Source organism: Xyrauchen texanus, chromosome 9 (genome assembly GCF_025860055.1).
Source record: "Xyrauchen texanus isolate HMW12.3.18 chromosome 9, RBS_HiC_50CHRs, whole genome shotgun sequence".
Lineage (NCBI taxonomy): Eukaryota > Metazoa > Chordata > Actinopteri > Cypriniformes > Catostomidae > Xyrauchen > Xyrauchen texanus.
Window position 1 is genome coordinate 47,381,772 of NC_068284.1, and position 23,988 is coordinate 47,405,759.

The 23,988-nt window shown below is 38.9% G+C and overlaps 1 long non-coding RNA gene across 1 annotated transcript in view; it reads left to right on the plus strand.

Annotated features, from left to right (window-relative positions):
• The first annotated feature begins 5,850 nt into the window (after positions 1–5,850).
• Positions 5,851–23,988, plus strand: part of LOC127649779 (uncharacterized) — a 41,648-nt gene continuing 23,510 nt past the window's right edge. The window contains exons 1-2 of the long non-coding RNA XR_007971317.1: positions 5,851–6,036; positions 15,082–15,145. This is a non-coding gene — a long non-coding RNA (uncharacterized LOC127649779). The remainder of the gene's footprint in view (positions 6,037–15,081; positions 15,146–23,988) is intronic.

A 23,988-nucleotide genomic window follows, 5' to 3' on the forward strand; every position in this document is an offset into this window, starting at 1 on the left:
CTATCTATCTGTCTATCTATCTATCATTGTCTGTCTGTCTGTCTATCTATCTATCTATCTGTCTGTCTGTCTATCTATCTATCATTGTCTGTCTGTCTGTCTATCTATCTGTCTGTCTATCTATCTGTCTGTCTGTCTATATGTCTATCATTGACTGTCTGGCTGTCTATCTGTCTGTCTATCTATCTATCTATCTATCTATCTATCTATCTATCTATCTATCTATCTATCTATCTATCTATCTATCTATCTATCTGTCTGTCTGTCTGTCTGTCTGTCTGTCTGTCTATCTATCTATCTATCATTGTCTGTCTCTCTGTCTATCTGTCTGTCTATCTATCTGTCTGTCTCTCTGTCTGTCTATCATCTTTCTGTGTAATATGAGAAGTATCTTCTTGTATATGTTGTTGCTTTATGATTGTTAGTGGCACGTGTTTCTCTTGTGGTGTATAAAAGGACAGTTCAGGCAAAAACGAAAATTCCATCATTATTTTGTTTTAAACCCGTTTGACTTTGGAACAATCAGATGTTAGACTGAATGACAGCCTCAGTCACCATTCACTTTCATGGCATTTTATTTTTATATACAAGTGAATGGTGACTGAAGCTGTCATTCAGCCTAATTTCTCTTTTCTGTGTAAGACAGTAAGCCACAAAGGTTTGGAACAACATGAGGGTGAGTAAATGAAGACAAAAATGGAATATAATTTTTTGGGGTGAATTATTGCTTTAATTCTATACAGACTAGAATGGATTTTATCAGTATATTCTACAAACATGTTAATTCATAATTGTCCAGCACTCTTACAGAGCAGATTACAGGTGTTGTGGTGTGCAGGTGAGCGTGAGAGGGTGGCCCTGACGGATAAATGGCTGTTTATTGTGAAGTGTGTGTGTTAAACGCTTTAATAGGATGCAGGTGCTGTGTTATTTGCATTGTAATATTTCTGTGAGATGAATGTATGTGGGTGAGGCAATGCAGAATCTATAGCGCTGTATTAATGCAGATACATGGATGAGAGTTCATTGAGTGTAACTAAACGTTTAAATACATTCAAATGTTTTGTAAGAAGTTGGTTATATATCTCCTCTAAAGACTGAATGAATCCGCTGGAGATAATCACAACACAGTTGCAGACGCTTTGTTTTTGTTTTTGTTTTTGATGTGGTTAGTGGTTCAGTGACAGTTTCTGAATGTCTGTGGAAGGAGATTATTTAAAGAAAGACTTTGGGTCAGGGTCAAAGTTAAGGGTCACAGATGATGATGGTTTGATTGTTACATAATTGTGTGTGTGTGTGTGTGTGTGTATGTGCGTGTGTGTGTGTGTGTGTAAGTGTGTGTGAGAGTGTGTTTGTGTTAACTGTGTATATGTGTGTGTTAATTGTGTGTGTGTGTGTGTGTGTAGTGTTGTGTATATGTGTGTGTGTGTGTTTGTGTTAACTGTGTATATGTGTGTGTGTGTTGTGTGTGTGTGTGTGTGTAACTGTGTGTGAGGTGTGTTTGTGTTAACTGTGTATGTGTGTGTGTAATATGTGTGTATGTGTGTGTGTGTGTGTGTTAGTGTTAACTGTGTATATGTGTGTGTGTGTGTGAGTGTGTTATGTGTGTATATGTGTGTATATGTGTGTGTGTGTGTGTGTGTGTGTGTGTGTTAGTGTTAACTGTGTATATGTGTGTGTGTATATGTGTGTGTGTGTATATGTGTGTATATGTGTGAGTGTGTTTGTTAACTGTGTATATGTGTGTGTGTGTGAGAGTGTGTTTGTGTTAACTGTGTATATGTGTGTGTGTTAATTGTGTGTGTGTGTTAGTGTTAACTGTGTATATGTGTGTGTGTGTGTGTTAATTGTGTGTGTGTGTGTTTGTGTTAACTGTGTATATGTGTGTGTGTGTGTGTTAATTGTGTGTGTGTGTGTGTGTGTGTGTGAGAGTGTGTTTGTGTTAACTGTGTATATGTGTGTGTGTATATGTGTGTGTGTGTATATGTGTGTATATGTGTGTGTGTGTGTTAATTGTGTGTGTGTGTGTAAGTGTGTGTGTGTGTGAGTGTGTTTGTGTTAACTGTGTATATGTGTGTGTGTATATGTGTGTGTGTGTATATGTGTGTATATGTGTGTGTGTGTGTTAATTGTGTGTGTGTGTGTAAGTGTGTGTGTGTGTGAGTGTGTTTGTGTTAACTGTGTATATGTGTGTGTGTGTGAGAGTGTGTTTGTGTTAACTGTGTATATGTGTGTGTGTTAATTGTGTGTGTGTGTTAGTGTTAACTGTGTATATGTGTGTGTGTGTGTGTGTGTGTGTGTGTGTGTGTGTTAACTGTGTATATGTGTGTGTGTGTGTGTGTTTGTGTTAACTGTGTATATGTGTGTGTGTGTGTGTGTGTGTGTGTTAGTGTTAACTGTGTACATGTGTGTGTGTGTTAATTGTGTGTGTGTGTGTGTTGGTGTTAACTGTGTATATGTGTGTGTGTTAATTGTGTGTGTGTGTGTATATGTGTGTGTGTGTGAGTGTGTTTGTGTTAACTGTGTATATGTGTGTGTGTGTGAGAGTGTGTTTGTGTTAACTGTGTATATGTGTGTGTGTGTTAATTGTATGTGTGTGTGTGTGTGTGTGTGTGTGTTAGTGTTAACTGTGTATATGTGTGTGTGTGTGTGTTTGTGTTAACTGTGTATATGTGTGTGTGTGTGTGTGTTAGTGTTAACTGTGTATATGTGTGTGTGTGTGTGTTAATTGTATGTGTGTGTGTGTGTGAGTGTGTTTGTGTTAACTGTGTATATGTGTGTGTGTGTTAATTGTGTGTGTGTGTGTGTGTGTGTGTGTGTGTTAGTGTTAACTGTGTATATGTGTGTGTGTGTGTGTTTGTGTTAACTGTGTATATGTGTGTGTGTGTGTTAGTGTTAACTGTGTACATGTGTGTGTGTGTTAATTGTGTGTGTGTGTGTGTGTGTGTGTTGGTGTTAACTGTGTATATGCGTGTGTGTGTTAATTGTGTGTGTGTGTGTGTGTTAATTGTGTGTGTGTGTGTGTGTGTTAATTGTGTGTGTGTGTGTGTGTGTTAATTGTGTGTGTGTGTGTGTGTGTTAATTGTGTGTGTGTGTGTGTGTGTGTGTGTGTTAATTGTGTGTGTGTGTGTGTGTGTTAATTGTGTGTGTGTGTGTGTGTGTTGGTGTTAACTGTGTATATGCGTGTGTGTGTTAATTGTGTGTGTGTGTGTGTGTGTTAATTGTGTGTGTGTGTGTGTGTGTGTTAATTGTGTGTGTGTGTGTGTGTGTTAATTGTGTGTGTGTGTGTGTGTGTTAATTGTGTGTGTGTGTGTGTGTGTGTGTGTGTTAATTGTGTGTGTGTGTGTGTGTGTTAATTGTGTGTGTGTGTGTGTGTGTGTTGGTGTTAACTGTGTACATGTGTGTGTGTGTTAATTGTGTGTGTGTGTGTGTGTGTGTTAATTGTGTGTGTGTGTGTGTGTGTGTGTGTGTGTGTGTGTGTGTGTGTGTGTGTGTGTGTGTGTGTGTGTGTGTGTGATTTATTTTTCTCTGGTCAAGAAAACAATATCTAGTATTATAAGAGATATTGGACATCCCGCTATTTTTATGTTGTGTTGTAAAACTCAGCTGCATAATAAAAAGGACGTGAAATAAAATAACATTATAATCACACACACACCTACCCACACATATATATTTATATCGCAATGTCAAAATCAGTGTATGTTTGTATGTTTTTAGATCGACGATCATTTAATTCTTAGATTCGGAAATAAGAGTTTGGGGAATTATAAATCACATTATGAAGATCTGAGAACGAATTAAAACATGTTATAAATGTCTCAATCGATTAATACATTATCAGTGGAAACAAAGACTGAAGTATCGAAATACCGTTTTATTTCTTTCAAATGTTCATGAGCACATGAAATATTTTAGCTAACAGTGTGAGATAAAAAAAATAAAAATAACTAAAAAATTAAATCGCAATTTTTAAAATGTAATCCTGCAATTATCGGCTTTTTTCCCTCTCTTCCATTAAAGCGTAATAATCCAGTGTCGGAGAGTACTCTTCTTTTAAAGATAAAAACATATTTGTAATTATTTAAACAGAATATCTTCAAAACGTTTCAAAGACACAAACCTGAGGCCAATGTGTCACTTCACAACATTAGATAAACATTTATTTACAACAGGCCTATTGTTATTTACAGCAGCCTGTGACGTCACCTCACAGTCTCGCGCAATCATTTCATACAAATAAAAGATTAATTCTTTAATTAAAAGCTGCACGAATTACTGAAGCAAAATAAATCCATCTAAAATATCAATTCAAAGAATAACGTTATTTATTGGTTTATTTCATAGTTTTTGCAAACCTGATCATTATCCTGAACGATTATAACGAGCCAATAAAATAATGTTATAGTTTATAATCATATAGGCCTATTTGTCAAATGAAAAGTCCTTTTTGTGTTTGTATTTAGCATTTCATTTCATATAATATAATATCATGATTTGTATTCGTTTTAATATATTTGGTATTTTTTTTTTTTTTTTTTACTTTTTATTCGTATTTCTTGTTCTTCATTGGTTTGAAAATGTATTTTTATGAATCAGGTATTTAAAGCACTTTTAATTGCCATTGTGTATTAAATGTGCTAAATAAATAAACTTGCCTTGTCTAGCTTTGCCTATAATATAATATAATATAATATAACATAATATAATATAATATAAACTGAATAATGCTCGTTTTAAAGTCATGTTTATTTCAGATGACACTCTAATATTTGGATATGGTCTTAAAATCAGACTTTCAGATATCCTAGTCTGGAATTACTGCAATAAAATCTCGATTAACGGGTGATTATATTCATAATAATCGGAAATAAACTGCCAATTTATATTCACAAAATAAAATAAAAAAATATTGCAATAAAATCGAGTGAAGAAATAATCATAAAATAAGAAGAAACAGCCTCAGAAATGCTTTTCGACATTGCAATATATTATCTGTTCTGTTTAATTCATTATGCATTCACATAACAATGCATACCCATTAAATATTCGTTTATTTCGTTAATGGATTCTGTTCTGTGCTCTGGCACGCGCTGTTCGCGTTCACGTTATACGCAGCCTACGCTCGCGCGCTACCGGTTTGAATGCGCCGCGCGGAGTCTGAATAACACACGCCACACCGACACCGACCAACCGGCGCTCGCGCTCGCGCTGTTGGGTGATTCAACATGGCGAGTCACGCATCTGCCCGACACATGTGTGTCCTGTTACACACATGTAGCATGCATGACTCTCTGCGTCATTTTCATGTCAGTAAAAATGAAGGTGCATGCGATATTGGTCTGCAGCTGTCTTTCAGTAAGACCTCAGAGGTTATCAATCAATGCATATGATTTAACACACAACTGCAATGGATTTGGCTATAATGCATGAGTTAAATCTGCAATATTCAGGGGAGCATGCGCAGACAGACGTGCGTGTTTTGATGGCAGAAAGTAATGTGAAGTGCATGAGTTCGATTCCCAGGAACCGAATTCATCAAGTCGGTGTAATGTAAATGCAAATACATTCTTAAAGAAGAAAGATTTTTATAGCCAGTGCAATATGATGCATCCATCCTTTAACAAACTACGGAACAAATGTAAGACAGTGGCATTGATTTAACACGTTTTCCCTGGCAACGCGCACAATCTGCTCTTTTCTGCTGCAATGTTCCTTATTCCTGGGAATAGATAGGTCGCTTTGTGCCCCCTCCTGCCCCCCCCTCTCTCTCTCTCTCTCTCTCTGCCCCTCCCCTCTTGTTCTCTATTTCATCCTCTCACGCTCGGCGCTTGTTGCAGACGAGCAGAACCTGATAAAGGATGTAAATGAATGAGAGGGACAGTCTCGTGCACGCAGAGCTCGAACAAAAGCGACCGAACCTCAGTGGAGGAACGTGTCGATTGAGGGATGCACACAGCATCAGACAGACTGCTGCAGGATCTGTTCCAACTTTCCTCAATCACTTTCATTAGAGACTGGAGATGTGAAGACACGGTGAGCATTTATTGGTACACTTTACATGAAGTCTGTGTGAACTGCGATGCATTCATAACGCTTATATAATGCGAATCAATTGCATGTAGTAGTTTGGAAAATTGTAACTCACCCAGTTTCATGTTTTATAATGCATTATATGCCTCACATGAATTGGTAAGTATTATCATAAATACTACAAGTCACATATTGCATTGCACGCGCGTTATAAAGCATTATAAGCGTTAAAACACACCATCAGCACACATTTGCATGCATGTTTTATAATGCATTATACTCTTTAAAGGTGTAAGCATGCATTAAGGGTTATAATCGATGTTATAATGAATTAGGAAAAGATGTAAGGCATTGCAATGTGTCTTATAATATCAGTACACAGTATAATGCGTTTAAAAACACAATGTCATGTTTTTTAAATAATGTAAGCATGCTCTGTTAAGTGCTATAATTCATGTGTTTTTACAATTATTAATGCATATGAAAAAGCATCATGACAAATGCATTTATAATACATTATACAGCTGCACAGACTCTCAGTATTATTATTTATTCGTTCTGTAAGGGTTTGCACATCACTTGCAGGATACTGATGGTTATTAATGCACTTCATTTGCATCTAAAGTTCACTCTTTAAAGAGTTGTTCAGATATTTGTGCTATTTGCATTTGAAAACATCTCGTGTTTAAGTGTAATTTAGGGGGTTTAGTGGTGTTTATTCTGTCGGGCTCACACTATGCACTGAATTATATTTTGTTTAATATTTAATAGCACAACTGTTCAATAATCGCTGTGTAATTACTCTGTTTTCATGATTTAATGTAGTGGATTTGTAGGTGTGTATTCTATATTTCGGTCTATGCATTAGGCCTTCTGCTGCTCCTGTAATGTATATATTGGTGTGGAAATCGAGGCCTGGGAAATGTGTCCAGACTGTCTTGTATCTGTGGCCCCTCGCTGATCCCAGACAATATTGTCATGCTAATGAGGAACAGCTCGTTGTTGAACTTGATGTTGACTTCTTTCTTCAGGGATCATTTTTCTTTTTTTCACACGGTTCTTTGGTGAGAATCTTTTGAGGGGGACAATAGTCTCGAGCACACATGAATAATGACACAGTCTCGTGCGTCTCTTGCTGAAAAGACGATATATTTGTGCTCAGGTTTTCTTTTGGAAGATGCCAAATTATTGTGTAAAACAATATTGATACAAAATAACACATTCTTCACACATAACAGATTTTTTTTTTTTTAATTATTATTATTTTTAGAAGGCTCTCATTTGTCTTAAGTAACCCTATTTAGAAAAGTGTGTGTGAGAGAGAGAGAGAGAGAGTGTGTATGTGTGTGTGAGAGAGAGTGTGTGTGTGTGTGTGTGTGTGTGTGTGTGAGAGAGAGAGTGTGTGTGTGTGAGAGAGAGAGAGAGAGAGAGAGAGAGAGTGTGTGTGTGTGTGTGTGTGTGAGAGAGAGAGAGAGTGTGTGTGTGTGTGTGTGTGAGAGAGAGAGAGAGAGTGTGTGTGTGTGTGTGTGTGTGTGTGTGAGTGAGAGAGAGAGAGAGTGTCTGTGTGTGTGTGTGTGTGTGTGTGTGTGTGTGAGAGAGAGTGTGTGTGTGTGTCTGTGTGAGTGAGAAATTGTGTGTGTGTGTGTGTGTGTGTGAGTGAGAAATAGTGTGTGTGTGTGTCAGTGAGAAATAGTGTGTGAGTGAGAAATAGTGTGTGTGTGTGTGTGTGTCAGTGAGAAATAGTGTGTGAGTGAGAAATAGTGTGTGTGTGTGTGTGTGTCAGTGAGAAATAGTGTGTGAGTGAGAAATAGTGTGTGTGTGTGTCAGTGAGAATAGTGTGAGTGAGAAATAGTGTGTGTGTGTGTGTGTGTCAGTGAGAAATAGTGTGTGTGAGTGAGAAATAGTGTGTGTGTGTCAGTGAGAAATAGTGTGTGTGTGTGTGTGTGTCAGTGAGAAATAGTGTGTGAGTGAGAAATAGTGTGTGTGTGTGTGTGTGTGTCAGTGAGAAATAGTGTGTGAGTGAGAAATAGTGTGTGAGTGAGAAATAGTGTGTGAGTGAGAAATAGTGTGTGAGTGAGAAATAGTGTGTGTGTGTGTGTGTGTGTGTCAGTGAGAAATAGTGTGTGTGAGTGAGAAATAGTGTGTGTGTGTGTGTGTGTGAGAAATAGTGTGTGTGTGTGTGTCAGTGAGAAATAGTGTGTGTGAGTGAGAAATAGTGTGTGTGTGTGTCAGTGAGAAATAGTGTGTGTGTGTGTCAGTGAGAAATAGTGTGTGAGTGTGTGAGTGAGAAATAGTGTGTGTGTGTGTGTGTGTCAGTGAGAAATAGTGTGTGAGTGAGAAATAGTGTGTGTGTGTGTCAGTGAGAAATAGTGTGTGTGTGTGTCAGTGAGAAATAGTGTGTGAGTGAGAAATAGTGTGTGTGTGTGTGTGTGTGTCAGTGAGAAATAGTGTGTGAGTGAGAAATAGTGTGTGTGTGTGTGTGTGTGTCAGTGAGAAATAGTGTGTGTGAGTGAGAAATAGTGTGTGTGTGTGTCAGTGAGAAATAGTGTGTGTGTGTGTGTGTGTGTCAGTGAGAAATAGTGTGTGTGAGTGAGAAATAGTGTGTGTGTGTGTCAGTGAGAAATAGTGTGTGTGTGTGTGTGTGTCAGTGAGAAATAGTGTGTGAGTGAGAAATAGTGTGTGAGTGAGAAATAGTGTGTGTGTGTGTGTGTGTGTCAGTGAGAAATAGTGTGTGTGAGTGAGAAATAGTGTGTGTGTGTGTCAGTGAGAAATAGTGTGTGTGTGTGTGTGTGTCAGTGAGAAATAGTGTGTGAGTGAGAAATAGTGTGTGTGTGTGTGTGTGTGTGTCAGTGAGAAATAGTGTGTGTGAGTGAGAAATAGTGTGTGAGTGAGAAATAGTGTGTGAGTGAGAAATAGTGTGTGAGTGAGAAATAGTGTGTGTGTGTGTGTGTGTGTGTCAGTGAGAAATAGTGTGTGAGTGAGAAATAGTGTGTGTGTGTGTGTGTGTGTCAGTGAGAAATAGTGTGTGTGAGTGAGAAATAGTGTGTGTGTGTGTCAGTGAGAAATAGTGTGTGTGTGTGTCAGTGAGAAATAGTGTGTGTGTGTGTGTGTGTGTCAGTGAGAAATAGTGTGAGTGAGAAATAGTGTGTGAGTGTGTGTGTATGTGTGTGAGTGTGTATGTGTGTGTGAGAAATAGTGTGAGTGTGTGTGTGTGAGTGAGAAATAGTGTGTGAGTGTGTGTGTATGTGTGTGAGTGTGTGTGTGTGTGAGAAATAGTGTGTGTGTGTGTGTGAGTGAGTGAGAAATATTGTGTGTGTGTGAGTGAGAAATATTGTCTGTGTGTGAGTGTGTTATACTTAATGCAATAGGTGTAGGTTAATATATATTTACACTCCATAAACAGTGACATCAACAATTCAGCGGCCAATTAAAAACCGCCTTTGACGTCTTGCGTTATTTTGGTGTCGCGTGCTTTTGTCCCTCATGAGGGCTGTATATATATATATTTACATTAAAAGGCCTTCTAGTTCTACAGTAAACAGCTCACCTCATGCATCTCTATAAATGACTTTAAGTATATAAATACAGTATACATATATAGCTTGAGTAGTATTACAATGTATCACGTCACACGTGGCGCGCGCATACCTGCAGTAGCAGCGCTCGAGACGCGAGAAATGCAGGTGAGATTTCAGTCCCGTGCACAGGGCTCACCCACACTAGTGTTCGATTTCAACCCATTTCAACTGGATACAATGCACTATTTGTTTTTTAAGAAAAAGAAGAATTAAATATATATATTGTGACACATGCCAAACAATGACCTCTTGTTAATCTGTAACAGGCCAGACAAGTGAAGAATAAACGTAATAATAATGATAATAATTGTATGTGTTATTTCTGAAGATCTAAAGGTACATTATAAGGAACAATTTGTCAGCTATTTTGTATTTTTATATTTATTTATATATTTGCCTATTAGCCGGATGAGGTGCGCTCTATAACTTATATTTATTTACACCACGAAACTCTAGATTTTTTTAAATAAAACCTGCAAGATCAATTCGTGTAAATTTGCCAGTAAATCATTCAGTAAAATCTGAACGAAACCCACAAACCCAAAACATGAAACCAGCCTCTTAATCATCATCTTGCTTAAAGATGCATCATTATATCACATTGATCTCCGAGGATCTGAAAACGCCACGAATGAAGCACATGACAGAAGGTCAATAAAAAATATACAAATAATTTTAAAAAAAAGTACATAAGAAAAAAGAGAGAAAAAATAGAAAAGGAAACGAAATCGAAAATAACAGATACAAAGACATGAGAACAATGACTTTAGAAAAGGGAGAAAGCATATGACGTCACAGATTGTTAGAAAGGCAGAAATGGATTTAATTCAGTTGTAAATGCATTAGGCTACACTATTATTGGAGTCCGTGTGTGTTTTATAATGTCTAAATGCGCGATAGTGACGTCACAATTTCAGTCATTTGATTGGCAACAGGCACACGTGAAGATGCTCTTCTAAAATTCCTTGAGAACCTCAAAATACACTCGCTGATTTGATTGCACCGGATATAAAGTGGTAAATCATGTAACGTGTATTTTGAAGAAAGATCATTTTTCTTGTTTCTCATTAAATCATCAAGCACAAGAGTGACATTATAACTCCTCACAAACAATGTTGCTGATGCTGAAAGTGGCCTTTATCTTTTTTTTTTTTCCAGTTCATCCAGTAAGGCAAAAAAAAAAAAAAAAATGAAAGAAATAAAAATCAAGAGCATTAACTTCCTCCACTGAGGCGTTTGTAAAATCATAAATAACGCAAACAAGCGAATCACGTGACACTTGTGTTTTTATTTAAGGTATATCTAGAGCTTTGAAACACTGATGCAGCTGTTATTTGTGTCTTCGGTGACGTAATATGTGCGAGTCCGCCACAATGTAACAAACACACGTCAGGAACGTTCCATTATTGACGCTTTGTGGCTGATGACGTCATCTTACACATCAAACATGGCCAGCACATCACGGGACTGACGTTAGAATACATGTAGGCTTACAAAACCTACTTTAGGAAATTACGAAGCGACCCAAATGCGCAAACACTACGGATGATTGAGGCGTGTGTGTAAAATCGTTCTTGTATGATGGAATGTCTTCAGTTATTTGGACTGTTGTGTGACTGAATTATATTTCTATTTCTGTGCACGCTGCAAAAGCAAAGTTCCACCACATGCCCACTGTCATTTCAAAACCACATTCATTGTTTGTGAGAGTGTAGGGCCTGTGTGTATGTGTGTGTCTGTGAGTGTGTATGTGTGTGTTTGTGAGTGTGCGCGGGTGTGTTTGTGAGTGTGTGTATTTGTGTGCGTGTTTGCGAGTGTGTATGTGTGTGTGTGCGTGTTTGTTTGTGTGTCTGTGTATGTGTGTGTGTTTGTGAGTGTATGTCTGTTTGTGTGAGTGTGTTTGTGAGTGTGTGTATTTGTGTGTGTGTTTGTGTGAGTGTGTATGTGTGTTTGTGTGAGTGTGTATGTGTGTGTGTTTGTGAGTGTGTGTATTTGTGTGCGTGTTTGTGAGTGTGTATGTGTGTGTGTGCGTGTTTGTTTGTGTGTCTGTTTGTGTGAGTGTGTATGTGTGTGTGTTTGTGAGTGTATGTCTGTTTGTGTGAGTGTGTATGTGTGTTTGAGTTTGTGTGTGTGTTTGTGTGAGCGTGTATGTGTGTGTGTTTGTGAGTGTGTGTCTGTTTGTGAGTGTGTGTATTTGTGTGCGTGTTTGTGAGTGTGTGTCTGTTTGTGTGAGTGTGTATGTGTGTTTGAGTTTGTGTGTCTGTTTGTGTGAGTGTGTATGTGTGTGTGTTTGTGAGTGTATGTCTGTTTGTGTGAGTGTGTATGTGTGTTTGAGAGTGTGTGTGTGTGTGTTTGTGAGTGTGTGTCTGTTTGTGAGTGTGTGTATTTGTGTGCGTGTTTGTGAGTGTGCGTGTTTGTGAGTGTGTGTCTGTTTGTGTGAGTGTGTTTGTGAGTGTGTGTGTGCGTGTTTGTGAGTGTATGTCTGTTTGTGTGAGTGTGTATGTGTGTTTGAGAGTGTGTGTGTGTTTGTGAGTGTGTGTGTGCGTGTTTGTGAGGGTGTGTCTGTTTGTGTGTGTCTGTTTGTGTGAGTGTGTATGTGTGTTTGTGTGTGTGTGTGTGTGTGTTGTGGAGAGAGAGAATGTGGCGAGGTCATATAAATTGAGGACTGGACTCTGTCTCTGCATCAGAAGCTGGTCTGATGATTCTCAGCATCTTCTGTCAATGTTTTGGGTCTGGCTGGTAAACCGAAGCCTTAAAATCCTCTTTGCATTAGTAAAATGCAGATGGAGTGGAATGAACCACATTATTTGAGCACCTGAAAGTACGGAGCGATATTAAGTATCTTGTCCTGTCAGTTTGAATAATGCTTATGTATCAATGCTTCACTGTGTGGAAATATGTCATGCATGTGTTCAGGCCACATCACAGCGCTTCATTCACAATGATGATAACACACACACACACACACACACACACACACACACACACACACACACACACACACACCATGTGATCACACAGTCACCATCATGAGCGCCACGGGCACTTTAAGACGCACGGGTTAGTTTTTCTCTTTGGTTATCTAGCTGTATGAGTTTATCAGTATCATAAAGCTAGAGAACCGAAAGTAGAAACTAACGCCACTGACTTCGTCTACAGCAGAGCCCGTGAGCAGGGAAACGAGGCGCTCGCATGCGCCGCTGGAGAGACACTGCGCGAGCATTGTGTAACAGAGGCAGGGGCGTAGATTTGGCTTGAACGTTGGGGGGGGGTTGCAGCATGAAGCATTTACATGTTTCCATTGGGCATGGTAATAATAATGGGGGGTTTGTACTTGCTCGTTTTGATTATTGGAGGGGCCCCCCCCCCTTCACCCCTGGAATCTACGCCCCTGAACAGCAGCATTTGCAATGCTTTAATGGGGTTTATATTAGAAATGTGCATAGAATACATTAAGAATGCATTTTATATTCAGAGAGAGCGTGCATGCATGTTATTGGTGGATGACTGTTACTGACATCATGTTACTGGTCATGTCTTTAGGATTAGTTTTGGATGCAAATGTCAGTATTGTTTAATTTAATATAGCGTGAGTTGGTTAACGTGGGTCCATGGATTGGTGTCATGTGGCTTTTTAGAGCAGCACTTTTGCTATGCGGAGGGTTGATTCATGCAATAATAGCCGGTTTTATAAGTGCTGAAAGTAGAGCAACGTAAGCTGGACTGAGATCAGTTTTCTGCATATGGGACGAGTGCAGGGGCGTAGATTCAGGTGGAGGATGGGGAGGGAGGAACGTCCTCATAATCCACATAATACATGATTTAACAGAGTCTATTTTTGAATACTGAATGAATGTTAAAGATACAACGCTGAAAGTTTCTTATGCATTCTACAGCTTAACGTAAAGATCTGCGGCATGTGACAAATGACCTTTTGAACTTAACATGTTTGCGTTGTTGCTTAGCAACCATGTGTGATCCATGGGAAGCATGATCAATGATTATTCCCGTTTACATCAAGAGAGAGTCGCAGTGCGAGGCCAACGTAATATCACTGTTATTGTTGTTTGTTACGTCGAAACGCGATGTAGCACAAACATGTTTTAATATAGTCGCCTAATATGTTTCAGGAACATACACTCACCTAAAGCATTATTAGGAACACCTGTTCAATTTCTCATTAATGCAATTATCTAATCAACCAATCACATGGCAGTTGCTTCAATGCATTTAGGGGTGTGGTCCTGGTCAAGACAATCTCCTGAACTCCAAACTGAATGTCAGAATGGGAAAGAAAGGTGATTTAAGCAATTTTGAGCGTGGCATGGTTGTTGGTGCCAGACGGGCCGGTCTGAGTATTTCACAATCTGCTCAGTTACTGGGATTTTCACACACAACCATTTCTAGGGTTTACAAAGAATGGTGTGAAAAGGGAAAAACATCCAGTATGCGGCAGTCCTGTGGGCTGAAAATGCCTTGTTGATGCTAGAGGTCAGAGGAGAATGGGCCGACTGATTCAAGCTGATAGAAGAGCAACTTTGCCTGAAATAACCACTTGTTACAACCGAGGTATGCAGCAAAGCATTTGTGAAGCCACAACACACACAATCTTGAGGCGGATGGGCTACAACAGCAGAAGACCCCACCGGGTACCACTCATCTCCACTACAAATAGGAAAAAGAGGCTACAATTTGCAAGAGCTCACCAAAATTGGACAGTTGAAGACTGGAAAAATGTTGCCTGGTCTGATGAGTCTCGATTTCTGTTGAGACATTCAGATGGTAGAGTCAGAATTTGGCGTAAACAGAATGAGAACATGGATCCATCATGCCTTGTTACCACTGTGCAGGCTGGTGGTGGTGGTGTAATGGTGTGGGGGATGTTTTCTTGGCACACTTTAGGCCCCTTAGTGCCAATTGGGCATCGTTTAAATGCCACGGCCTACCTGAGCATTGTTTCTGACCATGTCCATCCCTTTATGGCCACCATGTACCCATCCTCTGATGGCTACTTCCAGCAGGATAATGCACCATGTCACAAAGCTCGAATCATTTCAAATTGGTTTCTTGAACATGACAATGAGTTCACTGTACTAAAATGGCCCCCACAGTCACCAGATCTCAACCCAATAGAGCATCTTTGGGATGTGGTGGAACGGGAGCTTCGTGCCCTGGATGTGCATCCCACAAATCTCCATCAACTGCAAGATGCTATCCTATCAATATGGGCCAACATTTCTAAAGAATGCTTTCAGCACCTTGTTGAATCAATGCCACGTAGAATTAAGGCAGATCTGAAGGCGAAAGGGGGTCAAACACAGTATTAGTATGTGTTCCTAATAATCCTTTAGGTGAGTGTATAACACACTCCCGGTGATGACGATAACATTTTAAATCGCACTGGAAAATCCCGTCAGGCCAGTCGATGTGGACTGCTGATACATGACGATCGTTTTCTGTCTCTTTTCAGGATCCGTCACAAGAGACGTCAATCCAGAGGTCCTGGAGTCTCTGAGGATGAAACATCAAAACAGGTAAAACAATCTACAGTTTAACCTACAACTGGCATTAAATGTGTTGCTGAAAGTCACAGACAGCCCACTGTAAATACTGTACAAACATATAATAAACATAGTGACATGGGTGAGAGCTATTGTGGGATTTTGCTTGGATATTTTGCTTCATATTATATCATGGAATTGTTTATATAATAATGATATGAGCTATCACTGTTTGAAATAATGTGTATACTTACGTGTATAAGTAATAACATTGAGTTTACATTGATTTGTATAAGAAATGCTAATACGGTTACTGTCACTTTAAGAGATCAACGAGTGACAGTGTTCCGGTTCAGCGAACAACAATGAGAATCTCTCGCGCGTCGAGAGTAAAATTAATATTTCTTTTTACTTTATCTGACTGTAAAGAACAGAAAGGATATTAAATGACACATTATTCAATCTTTGATGGACACACATTACACGGAGGGAACGATCCGCTTTAAGCTCAAGCACTTTTTATTAAAACAAGGGGATTTTCCAGGTATTCCAGTTCTTACATTTCTAAAAGCACTTTAAGGAGCTTGTGTGAACCCTGTAAACAGTGTAGAATAAAGCGCAGTGGGGTGAAATCACGCGAGAGAGAAATTATGATGTTTGACAGGTCATTTCATTTATGATCAAATGGACGCAAAACTATGTTGCAAATTTTGAAATATCGAGTTATGCCTCGATATCAGAATTCAATATATTGTCCCATCTTGAGTAATTACTTTTAAGTACAATACCTTGAATACACATATTTCGAAAATAATATTAGTAACGTAGAATTTAATAAAAACGCGAATTATGCTAATATGATGTTTCTGTGATGACAACGAACAAGGAGCAAATTTAGACATTGTTTTAAATTCGTTGAGTGAAAATAAAAAAAATTTAATTTAAAAAGTAATTAGTAATGTGATTACTTTTTCTGATGAATTAATCCATAAATTCAGCAATCTGATTACAATTTACCTTAACACTCATAGTTTGGTGTAAAATAATGACATTAAATAAGGTAGTGTTAACATTACTTGTTTCGCAAAAACCGTTGCAGAATCCGTTCACTTAAGAGCAGGGCTGGACTGGTAATCTGGCATACCGGCCATTTCCCTGGTGGGCCGATGCACTTTGGGGCGGACTGGCCATCGGAAGAACTGAGCGGGCTGGTTGTGCCAAGAGTTGTTGAGCGGGAGTGGGGGGTTGAGCCAAAAGTTGTTGAACAGCGGGGTGTTCGCTGTTCTTTTCTGCATACCGTGAGCGCCATTTTGTGGTCCATTCTGCATAATGCGTTGACTCATTTTTGCTTATCGCGGCCTATTTGTCTCCTATTCGTGGACGACCCACCAGCCCGCTCGGTTCTCCCGATAGCCAGTCCCGACCTTGATCAGCCCCAAAGTGTGTCGGCCCACCGGGCAAATGGCCGGTATGCCAGATTACCAGTCCAGCCCTGATCCAATAGTTTTTTTTTCATCTAAAAAAAGATTTTGTAGTTTTTACTACGACAGGCACAGACATTGAGGCTACAAGTGTCCAAATTAAAAACACAAGAAATGTTTTGCTTGTAAGAAACAAAATTGGCACATTTGAGGTTTTTTGTTGTTTAGCCAAGGGTACAGCGCATCCAAGAAAAGCTGCCCCCTTTAACATCTCTATGCAAACTAGAGCTTGAATAATGAGATGCATTTATGAAGGCCGATAAAGGGGGGGGTGGAAGAGAAGGGAGAGTTTTGAAAGGGGACAGGCTGTGTGCTGAATGGAATAGAGGGAGTTGGGATTCGGGGTGAGTCGTGAGCCGGGGGCACCGTTGGTGGTGTGCAGCTGTGAAAAGACCGGGCTTCTTTTTCCCACGGCCAGCCAGACACAAAACAGCCCCGTGGTCCGCGAGGGTCATGTCACATCGCTAATATATACATATACTATAGAGAAAGAAAATATCGAAGTTGTGCAAATTAACGAGCTGTCTGTGGAGGGAGACAGACAGCTTAACAACTGTGACTGTAGTGGCTATGAAGAGCTTTCATTTTTTCGTACAAAGCTTAAACTACGAGATACTTATTCACATGGTACAAATATTTTGTAACCTAAAAATGTGCATCATTTTGTAACATCTAAATATATATAATGGGATAAAGTTTCAACCTGGTAATAATTAGAGGTCAAATTGGTGGAAAAGGCAGATAACGATTAATCGTCCGATAAAGGGCTGGACTGGGAAGGGAAATCGGTTCTGGATCTTACATAGCAAGGGGGCCAAAAGTTGTTGAGCGGGGTGGGGGGTGGGGGGTTGTGCCAAGAGTTGTTGAGCTGGAGTGGGCGGGGGTGATTGGGGGCATGGGGTTTGAGCCAAAAGTTGTTGAATGGTTGGGATGGGGGTGGGGGGATTTGAGCCAAAAGTTGTTTTTGGAGGGGCTGGGGGAGGTGGGGGGTGTTTTGGATTGAGCCAAAAGTTGTTGGGGAGGGGGTGTTTTGGGTTGAGCCAAGAGTTGTTGGGGAGGGGGGGGTGTTTTGGGTTGAGCCAAAAGTAGTTTTCTAGTTTTCTAAAAAGAAAAAGAGCCATTTTGTACTTGTTTATGATTTTGCTTGGCTGAATAATTCAATGTTATATCTTAGATGTCCAGAACAAAATATGTCATCCAGAAGGTAAAGCATGCAAAACAAATCATCTGAAAAATATGTTTTCATCTATTGATATTGATAACATGTTATATATCATTGCAAAGGGGAGGATCTCAGCTTTCTATGAGCACCTAAATTGAGCTTGTAGTTCACTCAGAGGCCAAGATATTTGATGAAACAACAAGGGTGTTGCTTTAACTAAAAATTAGAATGAATGTCTATGGACGAGCACATCTGTGAGGGCTAAAATGTGTTACAGCGCCCCCTACATTTCAGATCTGTATATTGTGATGGAATGTGATAGAGAAATGTTTTTTTTTTCTAGTGCTTTCTGCCATATAGTGGAATAGATAGAGTGAACAGAACCAGAATTACATGTTTACAAATTTACGACAAAAACTAAAAATATTTATTTTATTTTATTTGGGCGTTCTCTGAAAAATTAGACCAGTTTTTTGTAATTAGTCAATGGTATGTGCAAATGGTGAGTACAGTATAGCATAACATACAGTATATGGTGTCAAATTTCAGCATTTAAAAAATCTGCGTTTAATCGTTTAAAACTGTTAGTTAACTGGTAATAATTAATTGTTAGTTAACTGTTAGTTAACTTAATTAACTGTTAATAATTAACAGTTAACTATTAACAATTAATTAATTGTTAGTTAACTGTTAGTTAGCTTAATAATTAACTGTTCACAATTAACTGTTAGTTAGTAATAAAGCTGTTAATTCTGACTCTAAATTTCGGATTCGAAACTGATCAACTATTGCAGCTAGTGCTTACAGTGTGCATTTCTAATTGGAAACATGTATTTCCTTTCTATTAATTTCAGTTTTTTTTTTTGTTTGTTTGTATCTGTTTTTCAAAGTGTAAGGTTTTGATTTACTGCAACTAATTGTTATTTTTTATCTCTGTGACCTTCGCATCATTGGTGGCCTAGGGAACAATACATAAAATAACGCACACGTGTGACTGCGCCAAGTTGATATGTTGCTTGGCAAGCATAAATAGAGTACAGGCGATTACTTAGTATATTACTTGGCTGGAGATTTGTTTATTCCGATTATTCTTAATAATAAATGTAACTACTTAAAATTGGTGTTTTAAGTAGTTTAAGGGCTTACCCCTGGTAAAATCACTGTAATATTCAGCTTTTCATGGTGTGAAAACTATTAAAAACAAACAAGTGAACTAAATCAACCGGACTGCATCTGGTTGCACCAACAAAAGTAATTTTAAGGGTTGGTTAGTAAGTTATTAAGTTAGTAACAACTGCCCGTATTTACTTTTTAAATGGCAAAACGGATAACTAAATATTTTTTGCATAAACCAAGGTTTGTGTGAAGCCCATGAACATGTCTGTGTGCCTGAAAGAGAGTGAGACACTATAGACAGAGATGGATGGACGCAGACAGACAGGAGTGAGACAAACTCATAGCAACTTAGCTGCGAGACATTCAATAAGATCTGTGATGCATGTCCAAATAATAGGGGGCCAGCTGTGTGTGTGTGTGTGTGTGTGTGTGTGTGTGTGTGAGGATGGTTTCCAATATAACTTTCCTGACTATGAATTTGGCCTGCTTTTGAATGTGGGAAAATGTTCAAAACATCATTACCGACTCCAGGAATAGATTTGGAATAGAATTGTGTCGTGCTGAGCTAAAAATGACGTCACTCTCAAAGTTGTGGAACAAACGTTTAGACAAACAAATGGTTTAAGATGTTCTTTAAATACGTCTGTAGTTACGCATGGAGCATTTAAAGGTGTGTAAAAGCGTGTCATTATTTTCTATGCAGCAGAGGGGTTACCAGGATATCATGTTTGGGGGGGCATTTGGCTTGTTTGGGGGGCAACATGATATTATTATTATTTATTATTATTATTATTATTGACAGATTCATATATCAGATCGCGGTGATTGCCTGGTGATGAGTGACAGGTGTTTGCTTGTGAGAAGACGTGCTACATGAGTAGGCAACCGAGACGAGAGAGTTTAAATGAATCTGAAGTCACGTTTGTAGACAAGAGGTACATTCATTTGTTTCTTCTTCTAAGCTGTTCCAGACTTAGGTGCTACTTTTAGGGCTAAAATACTTCGTGAATTACTCTTAGTAAAACACATTAGGAGTCTAAAGTTATGAAGCTACTTGTAGCCTCTTATAAGATTCTTTGTGAATGTGGACCCAGGTAAAAATGTTTGATATGCTCATTTGAACAGTATGAGAACAGTATTTTAATGTTATTCTCAGGTTGTAAGTGCTGACGACTGTGACTACTGTGCACTCTTGTTAATGTGATCCGGCAGCAGACTGACACACACCCAATAACGGCCAATAGAAAAGCAATAGGCTACATTTGTTTAATGAACGTTCTAGTTAGGACTGTTCGTTTCTTATTTAAGGGGCTACTGGAGGAGTTTTGAGACCTATAGTCAAAATAGACTAAATGTATTTAATTAAATACTACTATTTTTCACAGTCTCATTTTTACTTTAAGACCGGGGTAAAGCAAGGAAAACTAAAATTTACCTCAACAAGGCGGGATAATGAACGACTCTAGTCTCATTCGTGGAGGTGGAAAAACAAGTTCTTTGTGAAATGCAAGATTTATTGTATTAAAATGTAAATGCCAAAGAAAAGGTACGAGTCTGCTGTTTTTGTCAATTTTAAGTTTTAATTTAAAATGTTTGCGATTTTAATATAAATACATGGTTAAATATTTTTCCACTTAATTACTCGAGCAAATTAATATACATCTGAATAGAAGTAATGCATTGAATACGTCTATTAAAGAGTGTATATGTGTACAAAGAGAATCGCAATGCAGACAAAACTTTTTTTTTTTTTTAAATAAAAGTTGTTGATAACTTCTGGATTTGAAATAAAAAAAATAGTGCCTATGTGTTTCTGGTACAGTACAGCCGCGGATCAGTTAGCCTACAAAGTAACGCAGCATATGTGAAAGCATCTCGCGCTGCTCGCGCGCCGCATACAGTGCACTGCACACTGCTTTCTCACCGCCGCACATATCAGCTGCAGTTCTGGCGCCTCGATCAGTCCCCGAAAACTCGCCGTACATTCACATCATATGTTAATGCAGCGGTAGAGTTACACTCACAGGACACTGCACTTATTCGCAATCACAAAAGTTCATCGTTTGCTCGTGCTTTAAAGCTCTGCCAGGTAAACATTTCATTGGCGTTCTGTTCTGACATAATGCACTTTTTCTGAGCGGGTACGCCGAGCTCGCGTGCACTGTGAAACAGCGCCAAACTGGATTTTTGTTGTGTCAGACCTCACTCATCTGCTAGCGATGGAAAAATATGCACAAAACAATCCACTTTTAAATTGTAATTTATTATCAGATGGACAGATTATTTCTCAGATTCTCAGGGGAGGCAGAGCTTATCCTAGGGGAGGCACTGCCTCCCCCAGCCTCCCCCTAGACACGCCCCTGCTATGTAGCAATACTTTGTAAAATACTTGTTTTTCCGAGTGGCTCTGAAATGACACACTAAGCAACACTAAGCGAAACTCAATTTTAGGCTGTAATATAAATCATAATTTCCTTGTATGATTGTTGCAAACAGTTACACGTTTTATTAACCCTTAAATGCATGGGTGTTTCACCAAACATGATTATTATTATTATTATTATTATATCTAACACAAATGGATCTGCTAAATGCCCAAATAGTGTCACATTTTCATGTTCAAGACAATTTGACAATTATAGAACAGAATAAATTCGGGTATGTTTTGAGGTTTCATCTTACATATATCCAAGAGATGGTGAAACACATATAGAACAGGATTCATAACTTAAAAACTGAAATTTAATGAGACGCAGCTGCTGTCAAACACAGTCTGAGCTACTCGTAACACATCATCTACACGTGTATTTTCTCAGGCACTTTTTGAGTCTAAACTAGACGCACAACTTGCATAATTTCAGCAGTAAACCCAAATGACGATATCGAAATCGTATTGTTCATGTGTTAAACTTGCTATAGTTTACATTGCTTCTTCGTCAAATAGAAATGTCAAATTTAAATCAGTCACTGAAACAGCAGCGCCACCTTGAGTAAGTAATAGTGTGTATAATATATATGTGCACACGCATTGCTTGTTTGTTTGTTTTTTTGTTACAATTTGATTTTGTGTTTGTGTGTATATGTGTGTTCGTGTTTGTGTGTATACGTGTATATCTGTGTTTGTGAGTGTGTGTGTAAGTGTGTTTGTGTGTATACGTGTATATCTGTGTTTGTGAGTGTGTGTGTAAGTGTGTTTGTGTGTATACGTGTATATCTGTGTTTGTGAGTGTGTGTGTAAGTGTGTTTGCGCGTGTGTGTGTATATATGTGTGTTTGTGAGTGAGTGTGTGTGTGTGTATATATGTGTGTTTGTGAGTGAGTGTGTGTGTGTGTATATATGTGTGTTTGTGAGTGTGTGTGTAAGTGTGTTTGCGCGTGTGTGTGTGTATATATGTGTGTTTGTGAGTGTGTGTGTAAGTGTGTTTGCCCGTGTGTGTGTGTGTGTGTGTGTGAGTGTGTGTTTGCATGTGTGTGTGTGTATATATGTGTGTTTGTGAGTGAGTGTGTGTGTGTGTGTGTGTGTATATATGTTTGTGTGTTTATGTGAGTTTGTATGTGTGTGTGTGTGTGTGTTGGCGTGTGTGTGTGTAAGTGTGTTTGCATGTGTGTAAATGTGTTTGTGTGTGTGTGTGTGTATATATGTTTGTGTGTATATGTGAGTTTGTATGTGTGTGTGTAAGTGTGTTTGCGTGTGTGTATGCATGTGTGTGTGTGTAAGTGTGTTTGTGTGTTTGCATGTGTGTGTGTGTGTGTAAGTGTGTTTGCATGTGTGTGTGTGTGTGTGTTTCTGAGTGTGTGTTTGTGTGTGAGTGTGTTTGCATGTGTGTGTGTGTTTGTGAATGTATGTGTGTTTGCGTGTGTGTGTGTATATGTGTGTTTGTGAGTGTGTGTGTGTGTGTGTGTGTTTGCACATGTGTGTGTGTTTGCATGTATGCATGTGTGTGTGTGTAAGTGTGTTTGTGTGTTTGCATGTGTGTGTGTGTGTGTGTGTGTGTGTGTATGTGTGTGTGTGTGTGTGTGTGTGTGTGTGTGTGTGTGATGTGTGTGTGTGTATATGTGTGTGTGTGTGTGTGTGTGTGTGTAGTGATGTGTGTGTGTGTGTGTGTGTGTGTGTGTGTATATGTGTGTGCTTTGTGATAAACCAGGCATGTGTGTTATAACTGGTAATGCAGGTGTATGCTATAATGTGCTTTATGAGGACATAGACTAGTGTCCCCATATTTCAAATGCTTAAAAGTCATACTAAACAATGTTTTATTGAAAATGTAAAAGTGCAGTAAGTTTTGTGTGAGGGTTAGGTTTAGGGGTTATGTTAGGTTTAGGGATAGAATCTATAGTTTGTACAGAATAAAATCATTATGTCTATGGAAAGTCCTCATAAGGATAGGAATACAAACATGTGTGTGTGTGTGTGTGTGTGTGTGTGTGTGTGTGTGTGTGTGTGTGTGTGTGTATGTGTGAGTGTGTGTGTGTGTGTGTGTGTATATGTGTGTGTGTGTGTGTGTGTGTGTGTGTGTGTGTGTGTGTGTGTGTGTAGTGTGTGTGTGTGTGTGTGTGTGTGTGTGTGTGTGTGTGTGTGTGTGTGTGTGTTTTGCACTGAGGATGTTTTAGAGTCTCACCCTGTAATTTCTGTCTGTTTTTTCTGCATTGTGGCTGATTTATTGAATGTATTTGACAGATCCAAAAAAAATTCCTCCGTTTTTTGTTTTTTTGGTCTTTCCTGTTTATTCAATTTTGACCACAAACACCAAAGGTGTTGCCTTTTTTATGACCACTAAAACGTAACGAAACTGTTCAAGTGTGGCTCAGGTGGTAGAGCGGGTCGGTCACTAATCGCAGGGTTGGCGGTTTGATTCCCGGCCCACACGACTCCACATGCCAAAGAGAAAGGTTTAGAAATAATAAAGAGGTGTGTTCATAATTCCTAAAAATGAATGAGGTCCCGGGTCACTACAGCCCAAGGTATTCATATAAGGATTAATGTACAATATGAAATTATCGATATCAGCATGTACAAATGGTGGCAAAAGTGGCATTTATTTGTAGTCATCTTTACCATAATGATGCCACTATCAAGCCTCGGGGCGGGCAGCTCTCGCTTTGGGAACTTCACCACGT